Source organism: Protopterus annectens, chromosome 4.part0, assembly GCF_019279795.1.
Source record: "Protopterus annectens isolate FY-2018-M chromosome 4.part0, PAN1.0, whole genome shotgun sequence".
In the NCBI taxonomy this organism is placed as follows: domain Eukaryota; kingdom Metazoa; phylum Chordata; order Ceratodontiformes; family Protopteridae; genus Protopterus; species Protopterus annectens.
In genome coordinates, this window is record NC_056733.1 from 955,978,558 (window position 1) to 956,002,436 (window position 23,879).

Consider the following 23,879-nt stretch of genomic DNA (forward strand, 5'->3'; position numbering starts at 1 on the left):
CGTGCATCACGGTCAGGTGTTTAATCCTGGGTCATAGGTTCTGCAGGACCGGCTGGAGGCTGAGCAGTCTTGTGGACAACTACTGCTCATACAACTTGTGTCCAGATGTATACAGGACTGGACATCGTGTTGTGACACCAAGTCTAATGTTTAGAACAGATACTTAACCCATGAGGGATATCCAAAAATTGTGGGGACCGATGACCTTCTTTGCTTTACGGCAATAAGGTAGGGTTATACATGCAAGAGATACATAGTTTGCAATCCTGAGACTGCCTAGGGTGAGACTGCTTACTAGATATGGGTAGGGGTCACTATGTGCAGATATGGCTGCGCCTATCTAGCAGCCCGAGTATGGGTGGTTTTGGTGGATGTTCAGGAAGGGGGGGTGGTGTGCTGTGAAGGGGATGATGGGTATTCAATTATGTATCCAGGTGTGTTGGGGTTGGATGGCTCAGTTCAGGCCAGGCCATTATGTGGGTATGTGCCGGTAATGCTTCTGTACATGTGTATTGCACTTTTTAATGTTCATATGTTTGTGGGATTGTATTGCGGATGTGAATATTTGTTCTTTGGTTATCTTCCTGATTCACCCACTGCTCCCTCATAGACCTCCAGTTCACCTATTGTGCATCCAATCCAGTCTCCGCTTGGCAAATTATTACATTACCCTGTCACCCCCACCCCCATATTCCACAGACACCATCCATCCCTTCTCTAGTTGATGGCCCATGGCACAGTCAACAGAACACATTGCGTACACTACATATCTCTGGTACCAATATGGTTGTGAGGACAACCCTAGCATTTCTGATCAGCCACATGCTGTACTTCATGCACATAGGTACATGCAAATACTTATCTTTTATGACATGGTAGGTAGACCCGGGTAATACCCGTTCATCTATGAGCCATCCTGAGAAGGACGACTTGGACCACGAATGGGCAGATATTGGGCAAATGCTCTGACCATTGGTAGGGTTGCCACCTTTTCATATGACCAGAATGGGACATTTTTGGGACACACATGAGAGTGTACAGGCCAACACATGCCCATGGTTAATACAAAGGATAGTACTTTAGTTTTATACCTAAATATAAGCTTTAATTGTTGTAGTGGTGTAGTTGCTTATTCTGTTTCGTTTAGTTGCTTATTCTGTTTCTTGTAACATTTAGGTATTTTATATATGGAAATAAGTATTGTATGGGACTATTACATAAAATATGGGACGTAATTATGTCCTACTATCGCAGGACATTTGACATTTATAATAGTTTTGGTATGGACACACCTGCCTAGAGGGGGACTGTCCCTCACAATGTAGGACAGGTGGTAACCCTAACCATTGGGCTAGGCTTAGCAACTGGCGGCACGCTAACATGATGCATTTCACTTCCACTTGGTATAACTAATGACACTACAATGGAATACGGGCTCGGGGTTTTAAATATCATTTGCTCGAGGGACGAGGACTCAATATTCAGCTACGTGCCTTTGTGTTTACTTTTTATTTTGGTGTTTGCAAAAATGTCTTGTATGCTTTGCATACATTTCAGTATCCATGGACACTGACAGGAGTGATTACTATTAGAGGCAGTCTGTACTAGTCAGCATTTTAGCTTGCGCGTATGCAGCCGACATGTTCACGCCTCTGTGCAGCGCTTGGATACGCCCCCTGCACTCGTACACATTTCCTATGCACGTGGCTGTTATGGCAGCGCGCCTTCATTAATATGCATGTGGTGCTGCTGCGCCATCTCTATGGTGCACGGTCGGCGCAAGGCTAACGCCGTCCTTGCACCAAGCTTCATGAATCCTGGGGTATGTCTTTTCCCAAGGACAATATATATTTTCCCCATATGATTTCTTCTCAGAAGCAGTAAAATGAATGTCAAATTATTTAATTCATTCAGGCATGTGAATGACATGAAGAGAATTTGCCGTAAGTATTATGTGATCAAATCCCATGTCTGCGCAATCCAGTCAAATAAATATGACTCAGGGAACTGATGCACAGTAGAAATAATTTTTTGTCATATGAGAAGGTGTAGCCCCCACATCTTCATGCAAGTGTTTTGCCTTCTGTAACCATTAACTAACTCAGTGGTTGTAAAACCTCAGGGTAAGTTACAAATCTTTCAACGAGTGCCAGTTTGTTGAATCTGGTACTAATGTGCATGTCAGTCAAGTGTCTTGCAGTTAACACAGAAGATTAAGGCTAGGTGCTGCTAACTAACTCATGTCACCCTGTAGTTCTGGTTCAATTCCTTCAGACTACATTTGTCTATTGTGTGACTCTGTAAGCAAATTGCTTAACAAAACACTGCTCCCAGGCCGACCTGAAGATGGGCCTTAGACTGGTTAGCAAAATATATAAAAATAAGTGCACTGAATGCTAGAATTTTCATTCTAAAGTGATCAAAACCAGGTGATGCAAGAGTAGTGTCCAAAGAGACAGTGTGGAAAGGAATGCACTAAAAGTGTGGTATGTTTGTGGTTCTGGCTTCAGATGTAAGTGAGGAAGTTAAAACAATTTAGTATTAAAAGTCATTCATATATGTTGTGCATAAAGGTGTATGGCGATTGGATTTGTCGACAGCTCCCTATCCTTCGACCACCATGTAGCAATATTAGTTAGGAAATCCTATCTAACCCAACTAATCTATAAGCTTATCTCTTCCAGGACAAAATAAGTTATCATTCCTCTGTACTCAGTCCTACTTATACTGATTACAGAGTACAATACCTCTTTTGTCATATAAATAACTAGGCAAATTATGTAGCTCGAAAGATCCCAAAGCTTTTCACAAAAGGATTATGGGTCTAAAAACTATTAGTTACCAAAACAGGATGCTTTCTTCATGACATGCGTTGCCCTCCTGGAAATGGGAAGTACATCTTGAGGGTAGTATTCAGCAAGACACAAATGGTCTCTAGGCTTACCTACTTTGTAGTTTCGATGATCTTATGATCCTACGATTTAGGCTGCATATAACTCGCATGCTTGCAATTCATATTAGGAGGTGTGGCTTTGTTTTATAATAGCATGCAATGAGGGAGAAAGCTCTGCTCAGTGTGGTGTTGACTACATTAGTGTTATTGTATTTGCAGAGGTAAGAGCATAGGCCCCACTACTGATGTGTAGTTTGCATTGTGTGTTTATACTGGGGTTTGAGTGTCTTGGATGTGTTTGTGATTGCCTTATTCTTTATGTTTTGGTTCTTTTTCTCATTTCTGTCTTTGGTATATGTACATATTATTATCTCTGAGTGTTGCTGGGTGTGTTGTGCTTTCCTGTATTGCACTCATTTGTTTAGAACTATCTAACAGAGCTGCATCTCTATAATAATATACAGGAATAATGCAAGACGATAGTGTGTGTGCATTATAATGGAGTTCAGTGCATCTGGCAATTCTAGGATGCAGCCTATTCTATCATCTCCTGTAAGAAATAAATGTGTTTGTCTTCCATACTTCTGAAGATAAAAATTTGTAGCATGTCTTGGCAAACTAGAAGGCAAAAATGTCCATGAATCATATCTTTTTGTTGAGAGCAAGTTTTGTTTAAAAAGCCAAGGTCTGCTCTGTAGCTGGTGTTTCTGTTCATTTCCTGCCATTAATGACCAAGCGATGACTTACTGCCACTTGTGACCTTGTGTAGCCACGTCAGGCATGTCTTTTGATTTTCAGGAAGGCTTATGGAATATATACATTGTTCTCTTATATCAGAAACGTGCAGTATTTAAACAGGAAACTCAAACACAAGTGGTCTTCCAATACGTCTTATTCCTGTTTTTTTTCCTTAATGGTCGTCTCACGGAAGTCATTCAACACTGCCAACAATGGAATTTTTCATTCTGACACAATTAACAATAACTTGTGAAAAGCATCATTACAGGCACATAAATTGACAAAAAGGAATTTGAGTGAGTCACATTAACGGAAAGTGCTGCTGTACTGATGTCAGATGTAGCGAATCCTGCTGGCTGGGTGTACACTTGGCATATGCATGCTCCGCAGATCCAGGGCACTTTAAAGAATGCAAACGGACTGAAACTACCCTTGCTTCCAACTTTATCAAAGTCAGAATTATTCACTGAAACACAAAATGCAACAGAAATCCCAGCTTAAGAAGTAGGATGGCTCCACTCTACACCATCTGTAATTAATTATTTTTTTATTTGCTTTGAATTTGTTAATTGAAATAGAACACTGATCTCACTGGACCTGTTTCAGTCTCAGCATGGGGATAAACACAATAGATACATGACATTAAATACAAAGTAAAAGATATTTAAGTTTATCTTTATATGTGCGTAATGCACATGTGTGAAAGTAAAATGTCCAAAAGGACATTTTCCAGTTTTGGCAAAGTAAAAAAAAAATGCATAGAATGTGTAATGAGCGAATGCATAGTGACATTCACTCATTGCACATTCTGCATTTTGGGTGCGGAGTGCACTATAATGGGGATCGGAAAATGGACCCTTTCCCCACTGTAGTGAGATCTCGGAGTTAGAATATTAAAGTAGGGGAGTGTTGGGGGTGCAGGGGGACTTGCTCCCTGCATTACATTGTGTGTTCGATATTGGAGTTCGAAACTCAATGAATCTGCTGTTCGGTTTGCTGAGTTTCGAACTTCGGTGACATTCAGCATCCAGAATTCGGCAAAGGGTCGATTGACAAAATGATTTTCAACATTATAAAAGTAAACCGATATTTATTATATACAAAGTGAATATCAGAGCTGGCTTGAGGGTTTAAATACAATAGATACATGACATTATAAAGAGGGCGACTGATGAAACACAATATATATGTGCATTATATAACTGGAAATCAGAGTTGTCATGCTGAAAAGACCACTATGAAAAGTTGACTCAGATCATGGTATATAGCGGGAAGAAATGTAGTTAGTTTTTAAGTTATATTTTCCTATAGGGGACGGGTTGTGGCTCACAAGGTTTCTCATAACAGCCCACTTACCCACTTACTAGAGTTAAAATAAAATTTAAAAAAAATCAATTTATTTGTTATAATTAAATGAGTAAGTGAACTAATCCAAATGGACCATCAACCAAGCAAGGCAAAAACAAACTCCAGACTGGTGCAGCTAACATTGGGTAAGACACAGATTCAGGTCGTAGCCTGCTCTAGATCCTCAACCATGTCCCAAGACTCACACTCCACATTCCTAAGCACCCTGGAGAATATTAGGGTCCAACTTAACACTCTCATACTGGGCGACTTCAACTAGCCCTCCATTAACTGGGAAAACTACTCATGTACCAATACACTTGCCCAACATTTCCTGGAAATCATTAATTCCAATGCCCTGGACCAGTTCGTTCTTACCCCCACTAGAGGCAACAACATTCTTGACCTGGTCATCACTAACATGGACAACCATTGCTCTACACCATTAGTCAACTCCTCCCTGGTTAGATTCGACCAGAAATGAATCACCTTGCAAATACACATCTCTCCCACCCCCGCAAAGGTAACCACCATGAAAAACTTCTCCAAAGCTAACTTTGGGCTCCTAAAAACAGAGATGGCTAACTTCACGGCACCCATGCAAATGGAGAATAGTTGCATGATCACTGAATCATACACCAATGCACTGTATGAATATGTACACAAATGCATGGATCTCGCCATACCCGACAGAACCAAGACACTCTCCTCCAAAAAAGGAAAGCCAATCTGGTGAACCCCTGCCATAAACAAACTTTACAACAGAAGGAGGAAACTGATGCAGAATAAAGTGAAGTCCCAAGACTGGAAAATCTCCCTTATCAGCCTCAATGAGCTAGCTATGAAAACAGGATTGCAACAGATAGTAAAGACAACCACAAGGCCTTCTATAGTTATGTAAAGAATCTCCAAGGCAATACCCAGATTTGCTCTGAGCTACTGCGCAATGGTACCTCCTATCCCGAGCCAACAGATATTCCCAATATACTGGCCGACAGATTCACTGCCAACTTTACCCCTCTCCCCCAAAGGACCAATCACAATACCAGTAGATTGCTAGGCACCCAGTATTACTGCTGCACAGGTTAAAACAGCACTGTCCAAGGCCAAGAATACAACTTCTATGGGACTTGACAATATCCCTGGCTGTGTTGTACATGAACTACAGAGTGAACTGGCACCTCTCCTGTGTGCCTTGTTCAACCACAGCCTCACATCAGGCTTTGTCCCTACCAAATAGTGCACTGCTACAGTCATCCCTCTCCACAAAGGAGGCGTGATTACAGACCCTGGGAACTATTGCCCCATTAGCCTGATGAGTCTGATATGCAAAGCTATAGAACACATCATCATGGACCTAATAAACAAGAATATGGGGAATCTCCAAACTCTGGATCCCACACAGTTTAGTTTTGTGAAGAGTAGATCATGCCTGCTTAACCTGGTCGACTTCTTTGAGTCAGTCACCAGAGCTGTGGATGAAGGCAAGGTGGTTCATACAGCCTACCTTGATCTGGCCAAGGCCTTTGAGACCACTCTCAACTCAGGAATCATAGAAAAACTCACCAAGCTAGGCATCAACCCATATATCACTAGGTGGATTGCCAACTGGCTCACAGATAGAACCCGCAATTTGAAAGTAGCTGATTTCAAGTAAGACTGCTGACCAGTCATGAGTGGAGTCCCACAGAGTTTGGTCCTGGGTCCGCTCCTGTTTGGTATCTACTTCTCTGAAGTCCAGGCCAACATGAAGGGACACTGGCTGACAACATTCACAGATGATTGCAAGTTGGAAGCTATTATTAACTCCCCAAGTGATGTTGACATCCTACTGAAAGGCCTCACTGAGACCAGCGACTGGTGTCAGAACCATGGCCTTAAGTTTAATGCCAAAAACGTGTCGTCATCCCTTTTGGGAAAACCCAGTACCCATGAATTACCACATTGATGGTAGTCCACTGAACACAGAAGACGTTGTAAGAGATCTGGGAAGACAGGTTGTCTCTTTGGACCACTACATTGCACTGTGGTCAGAAAGTCCCTCTACGTGGCACATCTCATTACTAAGGGTTTTGCATTCAGGAAGAAAGAGGTCATTGTCTCCCAATACTCTTCCCTCATTAGGCCAATCATCGAATACAGTGCCCCATTTGGCATGTACCTCACTAGACAACTGCAACAACTGGAGTGGCCGCAAAAGTACCTCACAAAGAGGATCCTAGGCCTTAAACACTTGTCCTATATAGACAGACTCAAAAAAACTCCAGCTATTCTCTGTGTCATATTGCCTACTTAGAGGCAATCTCTGCTTGACTTACAAAGCCATGTCTGACCCAGCTCTGTTAGAAATGTTACATCTAAAGAAATCCCAATCCCTCTGCACCACATGGTCCAGATGCCTCTACTGCATTATCACAATCAACAGAACATGCTGGAAGGACAGGTTCATAACCCAGAGACTGCCCATGTTATGGAATAGACTTCCCATACATGTCAAACAGAGCACCTCACTGGCCCTCTTCAAGACAAATCTTGATGAGTGGATGGGAAATAAAAAATTCACCCTGGGGATCACTCCAGTGTCTCTACTCGACAGAGGCGCTAGAAACCAAAGTCAGGTGGTACGATTCCAGGGTAATCCTATGGGCTAGGCTTGTAAAGGCTCCAGGGCCATTAGCCTAGTACACACCTATGAACCTATGAACCTATGAAATGAGCACATACATAAATCATACAGAGTAATAAAAAATACAAGAGAACAAGTAAACTGTATAAATATGATTTCATCAAAACGTAAATTAAAGGTCATGCTGTTATATGAAACTGCACTCATTGCAAGTATTCTTAACCTTGGAAGACGCTGACATTTGTGCAGTCACAGAAAGCTGGCTCAAAGCTGCGGAGAGCACCCCAGCCATGCCAGGTTACTCATCCTATCATACCTTCAGACCCCAAACCATGGGCAACAAAGCAAAAAGAGGTGGAGTTGCAATATATATTAAAGACATACATACTTCCAGGCTGGTCAAACAGTATAATGCACAGGAGCCACTCCAGGTGCAGTTAACCCTTGACAAGACCCCTTTTCAAATCATAGATAGCTACAGGCACCCAACTTTGACTCAAGATGCCCACTCCACCTATCTGGACCTCTTTGAATCTATTAGGATTCAACCCTTTACCCCGATCCTGGGTGATTTTACCTATCCAACCATAGATTTGAAGAACTACTCATGCCAAAACAAAAATGCCCAGAGCTTCCTTGATTTTGTCAATGCAAATGCCTTGGATGGTCGATACCCCCACAAGAGGTGATAATATCTCGGACTTGCTATTAACCAACATGAGTAACCACTACAGCATCCCTACAGAATCATCCTCCTTGGTACGATCCGACCACAAAGTGGTCACTTTCAAAGTCATCATCTCCCCAGACCTCACCTCAGCTATCAAACAAATAAACTTCCCAAAGCTGATTACAACCTCCTTAGGGAAGGTATAAGCAGTATCACAGCCCCTTCACCCTCCATAGGAACTGGCATAAATGTCCAAACCTACACCAAAGTACCATAAGTGCATTTATATAGCTGCATTGAATCAGGAATGCACAACAGGACAAAATCCTCCTCCTCAAGGTAGAATAAACTTGTCTGGTGGACATCTGCAATAAATAAACTCTATAATAAAAGGAAAAAAATTGCTGTCCAGGACCAAGATGAAGCAGGTGCCTAAATGGAAGTAATCTCTCCTTGGCCTGAACAAATAAGCAAATAAGAGCACTAGTGAAATCCTCTAAAGCAAACTTCAAGTACAAATTGGCCACATCTACTAAAGATAATCAAAAGGCCTTCTTCACATATGTCTGCAGTCTCAAAGGAAACACTCAGATCTGCACAGAACTGGTGGTCAAGGATACCACATACACAAATGCCGTAGATATAGTCAACCAGCTGGCAGACAGGTTTAGTGAAAACTTCACCCCTCTATTCCACCCATCACTAAATCAGGACACCCCCAGCACCTGCCCCATCCCCTTATCTCTAGGAAGCAAGTCATCACTGCCCTCTCAAAGGCAAAAAATACAGCCACCATGGGACCCAATAACATCCCAGGTTGCATCCAACATGAACTCAGGCAGGGACTTGCAGCACCATTAGGCACACTGCTCACCCAAAGCCTGAGTACTGGCTTCATCCCAGCTGAGTGGAGGACAGCCACTGTCATCCCTTTGCACAAAGGTGGAGCATCCACCGATCCAGGAAATTATAGACCCATCAGCCTAACTGCCTGATCTGCAAGACCTTGGAAAGGATTATCATGGGCCTTGTTAACAAGGCCATTGGCAAACTCCAAACACTCGATCCCACACAATTTGGTTTTGTCAAGGGGAGGTTATGCCTGTTAAGTTTGGTTGACTTCTATGAAACAGTCAACAAGGCCATGGACGAGGGGAAGATGGTGCTCACCGCCTACCTTGACCTGGCCAAAACCTTCAATACTATTCCTCACTCAGGTATGATAGATAAACTCTGTCAACTAGACACCAATCCATATATTACCAGATGGGTAAGCAAACTGGGTCACTGATAGAACCCACCTAGTCAAAATAGGGCAAGCCACCTCAAACAGTGGACCCGTAATGAGCGATGTACCCCAGGGATCTGTCTTGGGGCCTCTGCTGTTTGGGATATACTTTTCTGAGGTGCAAGGCAAAATCAGTGCATTGCGGCTGACCAAGTCTACAGATGACTGCAAGCTGGGCACTGTCATCAATTCCCCTAGTGATGTGGGCATCCTCCAAGAGGGTCTCACCCAAACAAATGACTGGTGCCAGAAGCATGGCCTCAAACTGAATGCCAAAAAAATGCATAATCATCCCCCTTGGGAGGAGTGATGTTCCCACAAATTATCACATTAATAACAAGGTCCTAAGCACACAATCAGTCGTGACGGACTTGGGCACCCAGGTTGATAGCAAACTAACTTTTGACAACCATATTGCCTCCGTTGTATGAAAAGCTTTCTACATGGCCCACCTCATTAGTAAGGGTATCTCATCCAGAGACAAGGGGTGATAACATCCCTGTATTCTTTTATAAAAGCCATTTTTGAGTACAATACCCCTTTTGGCATGTACCTCACAAAGCACATGCAGCAACTGGAGATACCACAGAGGTTCCTCATCAGGAGCATCCAGGGTCTCAAATACCCACCCTACACAGATAGGCTAAAAGACCTGTCCCTCTACTCAGTCTCATACAGACTCCTCAGAGGTGACTTTTGTCTGGCATACAAAGCAATCTCAGACCCCGCCTTGATGGGACTGCTGCATATCCACAAGTCAAACTCCACTCGAGTAACCTGCACGTGCAACCTCAACCTGGTCTGTGACATCAATAGGACTTGTTGGCGGGACATATTTGTACCCCAGAGATTCCCCCTTCTATGGAATAGACTCCCTCTTCACATCAAGCAGAGTATCTCATTAACCCTTTTTAAGTGCAACCTGGATAACCGAATGGGGAATAGAAAATACACCAGTGGGATTCCACCTGTTTCCCTGCTGGACAGGGGCATCGGGTGCTGACTTGTCGAAACATGGGCTAAATTCTTGGCTAGGCTTGTAAGGGCCAACACACCAACTGCAGAAAAGTTTCACTGTTGAAATATTGCACTATCATACTGATGAAGGGTGTTACCCAAAAGCTTTATCTTGTGACTGGTGAATAGAGTGCTGCTTTACTGTTTTGTTTTATTTTGACTGATAGGCTTGCAAGGGCCTCAGGACCAATAGCCTAGTAAGTTGCTATGATCCTATTATAGACAGTATATTATACAAAACAATACATTGTAACTGATATGTAATCACAAGGCCAAGCAGTCAATTTAAAAATACAGGTTTACTGCAACACAGAGTGTTGTGATCAGTAATAAATACAGTGGCAGGGGATCATCAACCTGAATTATTTATAACGTGAGTAGCACAATTTTATCACAGAGAAATAAACAGTACCAAAATCAGTGAAATTGCTGGCTCCAATACATGCCCCCCTCAAACCTACAACAATCTCATATACTGCAGTATTAGTACTTGCAGACAATTGTCACCAGAAGTAGCAAACTAAACAACCTCTAAACAAAGAGAAAGTTAGACTGGCTCAAAAGAATTAGGTGATTGCTCACACAGGCATTTCCTTCACCTGAGGCACAGACATTTACATAGGTCATTGTTAGAAAAATATGTATTAATGTGTGTATTAAGTAATATGCTTAGTGCATTTAGAGCTTGAAAAGGGTTAACACATTTATTCTATTTCATACTGCATAAATCTGTACAAACTGCAGATGCTTTCTGACCTTGTATTATTAGCTAAAATCTTGCTTGTGCCTTGGAAATTTACTGAGAAGCAGATGATTTCTGCTTGCGTTAGGAAAATAATGAATAGAACAATACTACTTGTATAAACCTAGACAAGGAGTTCCGCTCATGCTATGAGAAAATACATAGCTGTAGAAGTTACAGATAATTATGACAAAGCTTGCTTGAAAATATGAACTGCAATCAGCATTTGCTTATATCTGTATTAGAAGAGTACCTTGAAATGTAAGACTGTACAATAGAAACTTGTAAACGGATTACTGATCACCAAGGCCAGGTTGTTTTTCTGAAAAGTTTCTCACAAATCTAGTCATGTCAGCAGAAAATCTGAGTAACATCTGCTGTAGAACAATGCTAAAAGTTGTGTTTGATTACGTCAGCTTAGAAGGCCATGTCTTGTAAAACAGTATAAGAATGAACATACTTCCTGTTAGTAGTTAGACAAATCCTTGTATTTGCATGTTTTTGTCTCCTTGCGGCAAGTAAATTAAAGTGCCTTAACTGAACCTTACGTGTATTGGTCTTTGAAGTTTTTTCCTTTGACAGATTGGTCCTTCGGACCGGAAAACTTCACTTTGCCTCGAATCAGACAGGCCAGGTGGCTTGACACCGTACGGGGAAGAAACCACATAGGTTCTTCTTACTCGAAAAGTCCTCCGTCCGAATTGTCATACAAAAGAGGCCAGCCACTTTCTGATCTGCGACTGAAGGACGGGTTTACTCAAACCAGGTGATCAATCATGAAGGCTCAGGTAAGGTGAATCCACCTTCTTTTTTTCTGTTTTAGATCAGGGACTAGATTTGTATTTGTTCTGTTAGAGACTTTGTTTATAAGTCAGGGACAGAAAGATTACTGTCTTGTCATAGATCAGGGAAATAGAGCAGGTAGGCAGTCATTCTGAAGAGACTATAAAAAAACATCCGTGGTACCACGTAAAAATAAGGTGTTACGTAACGATTAAAAGGGTAGAACAAAATGGGCAATAATTGTACAAAAAGGTCCCAAAATCCATCGTTAACCGAAGATGCGAAATACATGCAGTCACAGCGTGCTGATAATATTAAATACTACTCAAAATGGGTTAATAAGTATGAATTTGATGGTAAATTAGAAAAATCCTCGCTTATCAAATTTGTCAAACAGCTTAAAGCCGATTCTAAAGGTCGGGTAAAAAAGCAACGTCAATTAGGAATTCCACAGGCACACAGGTGGATTGAGGAAGTGAACCGAAGGGAACAAAAGAATAATAATTCAAAAACAATGTTTTTAGATAAGGAAGACAATAACTTAGTAATAGCATCCGCCCCTCCGCCTCCCTTACCAGAATATGAGCAAGTGAACAAGTTAGTCCACCGCCGCGATATCCTACTGTCACTGTAAGTAGAGACGCTACAAAAGTGAAACTGTTTGTTAGAGATCCCATCGAGACCAGGTCTCGAACATGAGCAGGAAACTCAAAAGGGGACATTGAGTTGTATCAAATGGGTAGAAATTCACAGTCTATGAGTGAGGAAGAAATATGCCCACTTATAGAAGTGCCTAATCCTCAGGCAGAGCAAGAAGGTCAGGACCCAACTATTCTAGTGTATAGACCCTGGACTCCGGTAGACATCCGGAAAGCCACCGAGGGAATTCCCCATCCAAAAGTTAATTTTAGAAAGTTCCTAGAAAATTTGCAGGGAATGAGGCTAAGTTATAATTTAAACAGAGAAGAGGTAGAAAAGGTAGTCAGACAAATTGTGGGGCCAGATTGGCACATGATTAGTGGCGACTGGAATCCCCGTGATGCGGCGTTCAAGCCCCTCTCACATAGCAGCGCAGAGTTAGACAACAGAGTGAAAGGTCTTACAGACCGAATCTCTAAGAAATGGAAGCCTAGGGCAGACTGGACTTGCATTAATCAGTGCTCCAACAGGAAGGTGAGATTGTTGACAGATATTATGCCAGACTATTAGAATGTTTTAATAACCACTGTGGAATGCAGGTTCCTGAAGATCAGACACATGATTCCCCATACGAGCAGCAGTTAAAGAATGCATTTTTGAAAGGCAGTATTGCACCCATAAGCAGTTTTATTACAAAACACATGGTAGATCATCGTACAAGCAGGTTACAGTCATTGCCTGAATATGCTAGGCATGCCAAAAGGCATTTTAATAGCAAAAAGAAAAAGAAAGCCCAAGTATTTTCTGTAGAAGATGGAGCAGAAGTTTATGTAGTATAGTCTGGGAAAAAGGGCAAAAAGAATGCCCAGGGAAACAAACAATCTGATCAACGATCATAGGACTTTGAAGGGTGAAAGAAAAGGGGTGAATGTTTTAAATGTGGTAAAAAGGGACACTTGGCAAGGGATTGCAAGAAAAACAAGAAGGCAACCACGGAAGATAAGGAGGGTGAGGACTGACTATATGATAGTCAGGAATCACTAGAAGGGGATAGCAGAGAAAGGACAAATGGGTATGTGATAGAGGGAGTAGAAAATGTGGCAGAAGAAATAGAGGAAGTGCAAGAAGTCACAGATAGTGAAGAAAATGAAATATTGGATTTGGCTTTTTTGAGCTTAGAGCTCTATTTAGCAGACACAAAACCAGAAGTTACACTCCTGGTAGAAGGGAGGGAAGTTAGATTCTTGTGTGACTCAGGGGCATCACGGACCCTGATACATCCCTCCAAACTGTCAGAGAATCCAGAGTCACCTGATTACATACTATTGAAAGCAGCTAATGGACAGCTGTATCAGCAGCCCCCCTCCCATAATATTGTGATAACTGATCCTGTTTCAGAATTGACCCAGAAAAGCAAAATTGTTGTCTCTGCAAAATGCCCAGTCAACCTCTTGGGCAGAGACCATATGCAGGTATTTGGTATAGCAGTAGTTCCCACTATGCAGGGTATGGAAGCACAGCGACAAATGGATACCTTTGCAGTGCAGTCGGAGGGTGAAATGTTTTATTGGTACAGCCAGGACTTGGTTATGACTGGTCCAGGGGTGGTGACCAAAGAGTTGATGAATGTAGCCATCAGTAAGTCCCCCCCCCTTGACATTGATAGACAACATTTGTTGCACTGTACTCTGTATTATTGTAACACACCAGGACCTGATAAGGAATATGAGCAAGAATTGTTTAGAAATCGTGCAAACCGATTGATATTGTGTAATCTGTATTGGGACACAGAAGGGAACAGTGTAGTCAGCTGTTCATTGTCCCAGGAGTTCTTTGCACTTTATAAATCTAATCAATTACCACATGTTAGCTTAACTAAGGACAAAAATGTAAAATGGGTAGACTTGGGAGAAAAAGTCATGAGATGGGAAAAGCAGACAGAGTTAGAACTATCAGAACAGGGAATACAAATACAGAAGTTGAATTGGATAACTCAGACCCGCCCAGCTGTACACTTGCAGTCTAGCAAGGACAGCTGATTAGCACTCCTATTGAAGGAGGAAGAGAATGCCTTACAGAATATACCAGAGACTCTTTGGACAACAGGAAAGTCAGATGTAGGACTTATTCGTACAGCGGGACCAGTTACTATTACACCAAAGTCAGCATTTAGACCACAAAAAAGACAGTATCCCTTAAGAAAAGATGCAGAGGTAGGAATTAAACCTATTATAGCAGCTTTGCTTAAGGAAGGGGTGCTGGTGGAATCTCCTGATTCACCATGTAACACACCATTATTTCCTGTTAAGAAAGTGAATGGGGAGTGGCATTTGGTCCAAGATTTACAAGCTGTAAATGATACAGTAATACCAAGGGCACCTACGGTGCCAGACCCACGCACCCTGTTGAATGATTTAAAACCTCAACAGAAATATTTTTCTGTGGTAAATATTAGCAATGCGTTCTTTTCGATACCGATACACCCTGACAGCCAATATTGGTTTGCATTCACATTTCAGGGGAAAAGGTATACATATACGTGACTACCACAAGGGTATTGCGAAAGTCCAACAATATTCTCACAAGAAATGGCAAGCAGCTTGGCGGGATTTATCCCACCAAGAGGTAGTGAGATTTTGCTTTATGTTGATGATATCCTGCTGGCGGCCCCCACCCAGCAAGATTGTAAAGAAGATACTATAGCGCTATTACAATTTTTAGCCACTGAAGGACATAAAGTAAACAAAAATAAACTGCAGCTTTGGAAAAAATAAGTTAAATACCTAGGATATGTAATATCCAAGGAGGGTAGGACATTAGATGAGGACAGAAAAATAGCGATTTTGCAAGCACCAAAATCTACTACCAAGAAGGAAATGATGTCCTTCCTGGGTACGACTACTTTTTGTCGGAGTTGGATTCCAAACTATGCCCTGGAATCTGCACCGCTGACTAACCTGATTTATAAAAAGCCTATGGCAGCACAGGATTTGTTACAATGGACACCAGAAGCAGAATCTGCCTTCTGCAAACTGAAATAGTTAATAGCGTCCTCCCTAGTTTTGGGATTACCAAACTATCATAAACATTTTTTCCAAACTGTAGATTGTAAGCAAGGTTATATGACATCAGTGTTAACACAGCAGCATGGGGACAAAAAACGCCCTATTGCTTATTATTCATCACAACTGGACCCAGTGGCACAGTCTTTACCTCACTGTGTACAAGCAGTAGTTGCAGCTGCAATGGCAGTACAGGCTTCGGCCTCAGTAGTGTTGTTCCACCCTCTCACATTGAGAGTGCCTCATGCAGTCGCGATTATTTTACTACAAGAGAAGGTAGCATATCTTTCCCCTGCTAGGCATCTTTCCTGTATGACTATATTGTTGAGCCAACCTCATATGACAATTGAACGTTGTATGACTTTGAACCCTTCTACCTTGCTCCCAACCCCTGCAGATGGCACGCCACACAGCTGCCTGCAGGTGATTGAGCAAAAGACACTGCCTAGAAAAGATCTTACGGATGATCCCTTGGATGATGCCGAGGTGACATACTATGTGGATGGCTCATGCAAAAGGGGTCCTGCAGGACAGAACCTAGTGGGATATGCAGTAGTTTCTGACACAGACATTATAGAAGTGAAATCTTTACCACACAGTTTATCTGCACAGGCAGCAGAATTGATTGCCTTGACATGGGCATGTACCTTAGCAAAAGGTAAATGTGTGAACATTTTTACTGACAGCCAGTACGCTTTTTCTGCTGTACATGTTTTTGCACAATAGTGGAAAAACTGAGGAATAATAACATCTACTGGCAAACCGATCAATCATGCACAGTTTATTTTAGATATTTTAGAATCTATTTAGTTACCTCAGAAAGTAGCTATTTGTAAATGCACAGCTCATACCAAGCAACAGGATAGGATTTCAAAAGGTAATGCGGGAGCTGATACAGCTGCAAAGCAGGCAGCTTCAGAAGCATTTCTTTTGAATGAGGAATTACAACCCTCTGAGATTTTAGATTTAGAAATGTTAAAGACAATGCAGACACTTATTACGCAAGCTGAAAAACAAAAATGAGTAAAACGAGGAGCAATTCTTGAAAAGGGGCTGTACATCTCTAAAGAAAGGAAACCAATATTGCCATCTAATTTGTTTAGATATGCAGCTTTGTTGAGCCATGGGTAGAGCCATGTCTCAACAGGGAGGATGGTACAGCTGGTGAACCAAGTGTTCACGACATATGGCTTCTCAAATTACTCTAAAAAATTCTGTGCGGTATGCCACGTTTGTAATAAGCATCATGCACAAGGGGCGCTTAAACCCAAGCAAGGGAGTTTCCCTACATCACTGTATCCATTTCATACTATCTGTATGGATTTCATAGAGTTGAATAAATGTGAAAATAAGAAGTATTGTCTTGTCATTGTAGATATGTTTTCCAGATTGGTGGAAGCCTTTCCGACTAAAAATTCAGATGCTACAACGGTGGCCAAAGTTCTTATTAAAGAAATCATCCCTAGATTCGGCATTCCGGAAAGGATCTACAGTGACAATGGCACACTCTTCATGAACCAGACCATACAGTAGTTAAGTAGACATTTTCACATTTCTTTAAAAAATCATTGTGCGTATCACCCACAATCTGCAGGGTTAGTAGAGAGGCATAATGGGATTTTGAAAAGTAAGTTAAGAAAGTTAATAACAGAAACACAGAGAAATTGGATGTACTGTCTGCCTCTGGCACTGTTGAGCATGAGAACTGTTCCGAATGCAAAAGGACTGACTCCTTTCGAAAAACTCTTTGGAAGGGCTTATTATATACCTCAGTGGAAATCTCTCATGCCTGCAGACCAGGAAGCTGACAGTACATTAGCAGAGTATATGCGTAATCTGTTAAATTCTAAACATTTGTTGCAGTTAAACTCCGTTTCAGATAAAGAATGAACCAGACTGTCAGAAGTGGCAGTGTTCCCTGGAACGTGGATCTGGCTGAAGGTAGTTAAGAAGAAGAAATGGGCATCTCCAAAGTGGGAAGGTCCATATCAAGTGCTTTTGTCAACACCCACTGCAGTCAAAATAGCAGACCATGCCTCCTGGATCCACCTGATGCACTGTAAATTAGTTAAAAACTTTGAAGTGGACAAAAATCTTGTCACATGCCAAGAGCAAAAATGATAGAGTCCAGATGAAACAGGAATGCAGAACAACCCTTTCCTCAGAAGTATTGCATAATCATCCTGTTAACTGTACTAGTGACAATAATCTTTTTGTTGTGGCCTTTTCTTTTCCCAGCCACATAGACTGAACTGAATAAACGTGAAGCATTGCTCATAAACTGGCATCCAAACTTTAACACTTACCAGGCAATTAAATATGTGTATGATGAGACTTTCAATGTTTCAAATTGCTGGATTTGCACAGCTTTGCCGACAACATATGGGGGGGTTATTAATGACTACGGTCCCCCTAGGGGTCAATGAGACCTGGGAAAACTTGATTTATGATACCTCAACCATTACATCGCAAGATAAAATAGCATTGCACTTGTCTGTTCCACAAAAGGGAACTGTGTGTTTTTATAAAAATGATACTGTTCAGGTGGGTTGGAGCAATTGTAATGTGACTGTTCCTTATAGATGTTACACTAAAAGTAACAAAGTAGATCTTTATTGTAATACAAACTATGATTCATTTCTTGGATTGATGCATAAAACACTTGATGAAGTAAAGCATAATTCTGTTCTTTATAAACAGCTGTCTATAATTGATAGAAAAATGTTTCATGCAGAGCGAGTGTATATTCATAGCAAGGTTACTACTAAAGTAGAGGACTGTTATTTTGTGTGTGGCAGAAAGGCATACAAGTGGTCACCTGAGAATTGGACCGGCAGTTGTTTTTTGGGTTACCTGGTTCCGGCCATACGACACACTGCAGTGTTGCCTCGAGGAAAAATTTGAAATGTCCGAGAGGTCGTCAAGAAACCTGTGAATCTAGTGGGATAAATCGATGCATGTTGGAAAGACCATCATTCCATAGGCAAAGAACTGACACACATGGACTTGAGTGATAACGTTATATCGTGGGCAGGCATATTACCAGCATATGGAGCAGTGAAATCGATTTGGGAGCTGAGAAAACTGTTGAAACTTCTCGAAATAATGAGCAATGCAACGTTTTCTGCTCTCGAATTGGTGACTGATGAACTGAATGCTATGAGAACTGTGGTGCTCCAAAACCGCATGGCTCTCGACTTCACCCTAGCGGTGAGAGGTGGTACGTGTGCTTTAATCCAAGAAGAATGCTGTTCGTATATTCCTGACCATAAACACGAGATAGACAATCATCTTGAGGTGGTTCAGCAAGTGTCGGCCATGACCAAACCAGGCCCAAACCCACTGATGGACTTTTTCCAGAAATAGTTTGGGGGGTGGGGTACCATCCTAATGAACATCCTGATTGCCATTTGTGTAGGTATGCTCCTACTGGGAGTATGTGTTTGTTGTGGTATCCCCTGCATGAAAAGACTGATTAAAGACTTTATAGACATGTCAGTTTCTGAAACCTTATATCAAAGTACTGAGTTTGAAGAACTGTTAAAAGACTGAAAATGCTTTCATAAGTTTAAACTGAATGACTCTCTTAACTGCAAATCCTGAGTGGAAGAGGTTAGGAGAAGAAAACAAACTGTTTATGCTTATTTTGAAAGTAGAATAAAAGTATTAATAGGGGGGAAATGTTAGAAAAATATGTATTAATGTGTGTATTAAGTAATATGCTTAGTGCATTTAGAGCTTGAAAAGGGTTAACACATTTATTCTATTTCATACTGCATAAATCTGTACAAACTGCAGATGCTTTCTGACCTTGTATTATTAGCTAAAATCTTGCTTGTGCCTTGGAAATTTACTGAGAAGCAGATGATTTCTGCTTGCGTTAGGAAAATAATGAATAGAACAATACTACTTGTATAAACCTAGACAAGGAGTTCCGCTCATTCTATGAGAAAATACACAGCTGTAGAAGTTACAGATAATTAGGACAAAGCTTGCTTGAAAATATAAACTGCAATCAGCATTTGCTTGTATCTGTATTAGAAGAGTACCTTGAAATGTAAGACTGTACAATAGAAGCTTGTAAACATACTGATCACCAAGGCCAGGTTGTTTTTCTGAAAAGTTTCTCACAAATCTAGTCATGTCAGCAGAAAATCTGAGTAACATCTGCTGTAGAACAATGCTAAAAGTTGTGTTTGATTACGTCAGCTTAGAAGGCCATGTCTTATAAAACAGTATAACAATGAACATACTTCCTGTTAGTAGTTAAACAAATCCTTGTATTTGCATGTTTTTGTCTCCTTGCGGCAAGTAAATTAAAGTGCCTTAACTGAACCTTGCGTGTATTGGTCTTTGAAGTTTTTTCCTTTGACAGTCATAGGTCACAAGAGATTACTAATTTAATGGCTTAAGACCCCTTACAAGCCTAGCTATTATTACCCATATTTTACCCAATGTTCAATCTCTAAGGGCTAGACAACGGCTTAGGTTTGTGCGAGTATTTTGCAGACTGCCTCTGTCCATAAAGGACATGGGCTTCACCTCAGGAGTGAATTTTCAATTCCCAAAGTTGGGAGGGTGGCCTAATGGTTAAGGTGGTTGCCTTACAAACACAAGGTGCAGTGTTTGAGTCTTACAAGGGATAATTGGCTAGGCTTAAAATGGCTCACAAGGGCAGTTAGCTTAATACTAACCTATGAACCAATCCGTTGATCCAGACAACATTTTAAGAAGATCAAGGAATGGCTCTGCTTTACGTGAATAGGAAGCTCATTCCAGACAAGGGGTAATCTCTGAGGCACATATCTGTCTCTCTCGCATGTTTTAGTTTATGTCACAGACCAGGGTTTGATCCTTAGATTGGGTGACTGTCATGCATTTTTCTTGTGAATGTGTAACAGCTCCATCAGGGCTAGATTTGTGAGCGCCTTGTAGGTCAGGCATAGGTCACCCTTTAATAGTCGGTAGGAGACAGAGTGAAGGGATAGGACTTTTAGTCTAGCCACATAGGACATGTTGTTTGCACTCTTTATTTTTTTTGTAAGGAACCTCTGACGCCACTCCAGCTATTGCAAGTGCATAGTCAAGTAGATGCCAAAAGGTGCTTTGTACTCAGTTATGGGTCTGATGAGGGCCAAGTACAGTGGGACTATAGGTTCCTTGGATCTGGATGCAATACCTTTACTTATAAGCTGTGCCACATAGAAGGACTTCCTTACCACTATGAACACATGACCGTCAAACCTCAGACTACTATCTATCTGTGTACCTAGATCTCTCACCTCTGAGTCCACTTTTAGGGGTATGCTATTAATGTTGTAATTTGCTGAGGTATTTTACTTCCCAAAGTGTATGAGTATGCATTTTTTTACATTTAGTTTTAAGCTATGGCACTAGCATCAATCAATTGTCTGAGTCAGACTCTTCTGAAGAATATCTGCATCGCTGGGGGGTTCAGTGATTGCCCTCATCTTGCAGTTGTCAGCAAACTTCGTAGCCAAAGGCCTTCTACATTAGCCTTGACCTCAAAGAAGTATATTTTGAATGGGTGAGGTCCCAGCACTGAGCCCTGTGGCACACCACTAGTAACTGGCTTCTTTCTGGATCTGGATTCACCCACTCTAACATACGTCCTGTCCATGAACTATTTGGCTAGCCATCTTGTAACACAGAAATTTATGCCAGGTTTTGTGAGTTTATCTATAATACCTGTCAAGGAAGGCAGTATGTACTGTTTTACCCTCATCCATAGCCCTAGTGACTTCTTAATGACGTTCACCAGATTGTGCAGGTATGACCTGCCCTTGACAATGCTGAACTGGGGTGGGTCTAGTGTTTGGAGGTTTCTTATGTCGTCATTTGCCAGGTCCATGATTATTCTTTCCATGGCCTTGCATGTAAGACTAGTCAGACTTATGAGTCTGTAATTTTCCAGGTCTGTTGATGGTCCCCCTTTATGCAGAGGGATGACTATTGCTGTTCTCCACTCCACAGAGACATAGCCAGTCTGGAGGCTGTGGTTAAATAGATATCATAGTGGGCCTGATAGGTAATGTTTCAAGCTATTTAAGAGGCATCCTGGGATATCGTTGGGACTCATCAAAGTCACAGTTTTAGCTTTAGAGAGCACAGTGGTGACCTGTTCTTTGGTGATAACTGGTAGAGGAATGGGGGAGTGTATTTCTTGGGGGAGAACTAGGGGTGAGGGGAGGTGAAATTTGATATGAATTTGTCAGCCAGCAGATTTGCTATATCTTCTGGATGAGTATAGATGATGCCATCTACAACTAATTCTGCACATTGTTTGATGTTGGGCTTAAGACTGCGAACATAACTGAAAAATGCTTTATAGTTATCCTTAGCTTGGGAGGCTATTTTTGCTTTTGAAGATTTGAGTTGTCCCCTGATTTGCTTGTTTAGACTAGTGAGGGAGGTTTTGTACACATTCTCTCTTACGTCTAGACATAATTTTCTTTCTTTTGTTGTACAATCTATTTATACCAGGGATCCACCAGGGTGGCTTGTTTTTGTGGTTTGTCCTAGGCTTATTTTGGTCTGGTACTGTCATTTCTATGCAGTTGTTTATATGGTCATACGGGGCTTTTGTGTACATTCCCTCATAGGCTTCTGTGTTTTCTGGAATTGGGAGATCTTAGAAACTAGCTAGACCATCACTTAATATGAGGTACTTGGCCTTAGAAAAATTCTTAAAGGTTTTGGGATTAGGTTGGGGTTCCAGTTTTCTATTTAGTTGAAGAAAGACTGCTTTGTGATCTGACCCAACCAGTGATCACACTGGGGGTGGGGGGTTGCAATGCTCTCCCATATTTGTGAGTTCCAGGTCTTGGATATTTGTATCTCTAGTGGGAGCGCAGACTAGTTGCTCCAGGGCATTTGCATTGATGAAGTCTAGAAATCTTTGAACCTACATGCTAGTGGTCATGTATGCTTCCTAGTTAATGGAGGGGTAGTTGAAATCACCCCAGAGTATGGTATTGGACTGAATAAGTGAGTCTAGTAAATTCCGGCATGATGTATAGGTTTCCCTGTCCAAGGTGGGGAATCTGTAGCTAGCAAGGATATAGCAATGGCTTTGAACTATGTTTCAGTGACTGCACAGATGTCAGCATTCTCCAAGATGAGGAGTGCTTCCAGGGAGTGTAGTTTCTTGTTGAGACTCCTAGCATTGAGAAGTAATATCTTTGCCTTATCCTGAGTAGATTTTGCTGCTCAGTGCTAGGCTTGTACCTGCTGGTATTGTGGCATCATCCTTAGAGATGGTAGGATGCTGCTCAGTGCCAGGCTCATACTTGCTGGTATTATGGCATCATCCTTGGAGATGGTAGAATGCTGCTCAGTGCCGGGCTCGTACCTGCTGGTATTGTGGCATCATCCTTGGAGATGGCAGGATGCTGCTCAGTGCTAGGCTCATATCTGCTGGTATTGTGGCATCATCCTTGGAGATGTTAGAATGCAGCTCAGTGCTAGGCTTATACTTGCTGGTATTATGGCATCATCCTTGGAGATGGTACGATGCTGCTCAGTGCTAGGCTCGTACCTACTGGTATTGAGTCATCATCCTCTGAGATGCTAGGATGCTGCTCAGTGCTAGGCTTGTACCTGCTGGTATTGAGGCATCATCCATACAGATGGTAGGATGCTACTCAGTGCCAGGCTCATACTTGCTGGTATTATGGCATCATCCTTGGAGATGGTAGAATGCTGCTCAGTGCCGGGCTCGTACCTGCTGGTATTGTGGCATCATCCTTGGAGATGGCAGGATGCTGCTCAGTGCTAGGCTCGTACCTGCTGGTATTGTGGCATCATCCTTGGAGATGCTAGGATGCTGCTCAGTGCCAGGCTCATACCTGCTGGTATTGTGGCATCATCCTTGGAGATGGTAGGATGCTGCTCAGTGCTAGGCTCGTACCTGCTGGTATTGAGGCATCATCCATACAGATGGTAGGATGCTACTCAGTGCCAGGCTCATACTTGCTGGTATTATGGCATCATCCTTGGAGATGGTAGAATGCTGCTCAGTGCCGGGCTCGTACCTGCTTGTATTGTGGCATCA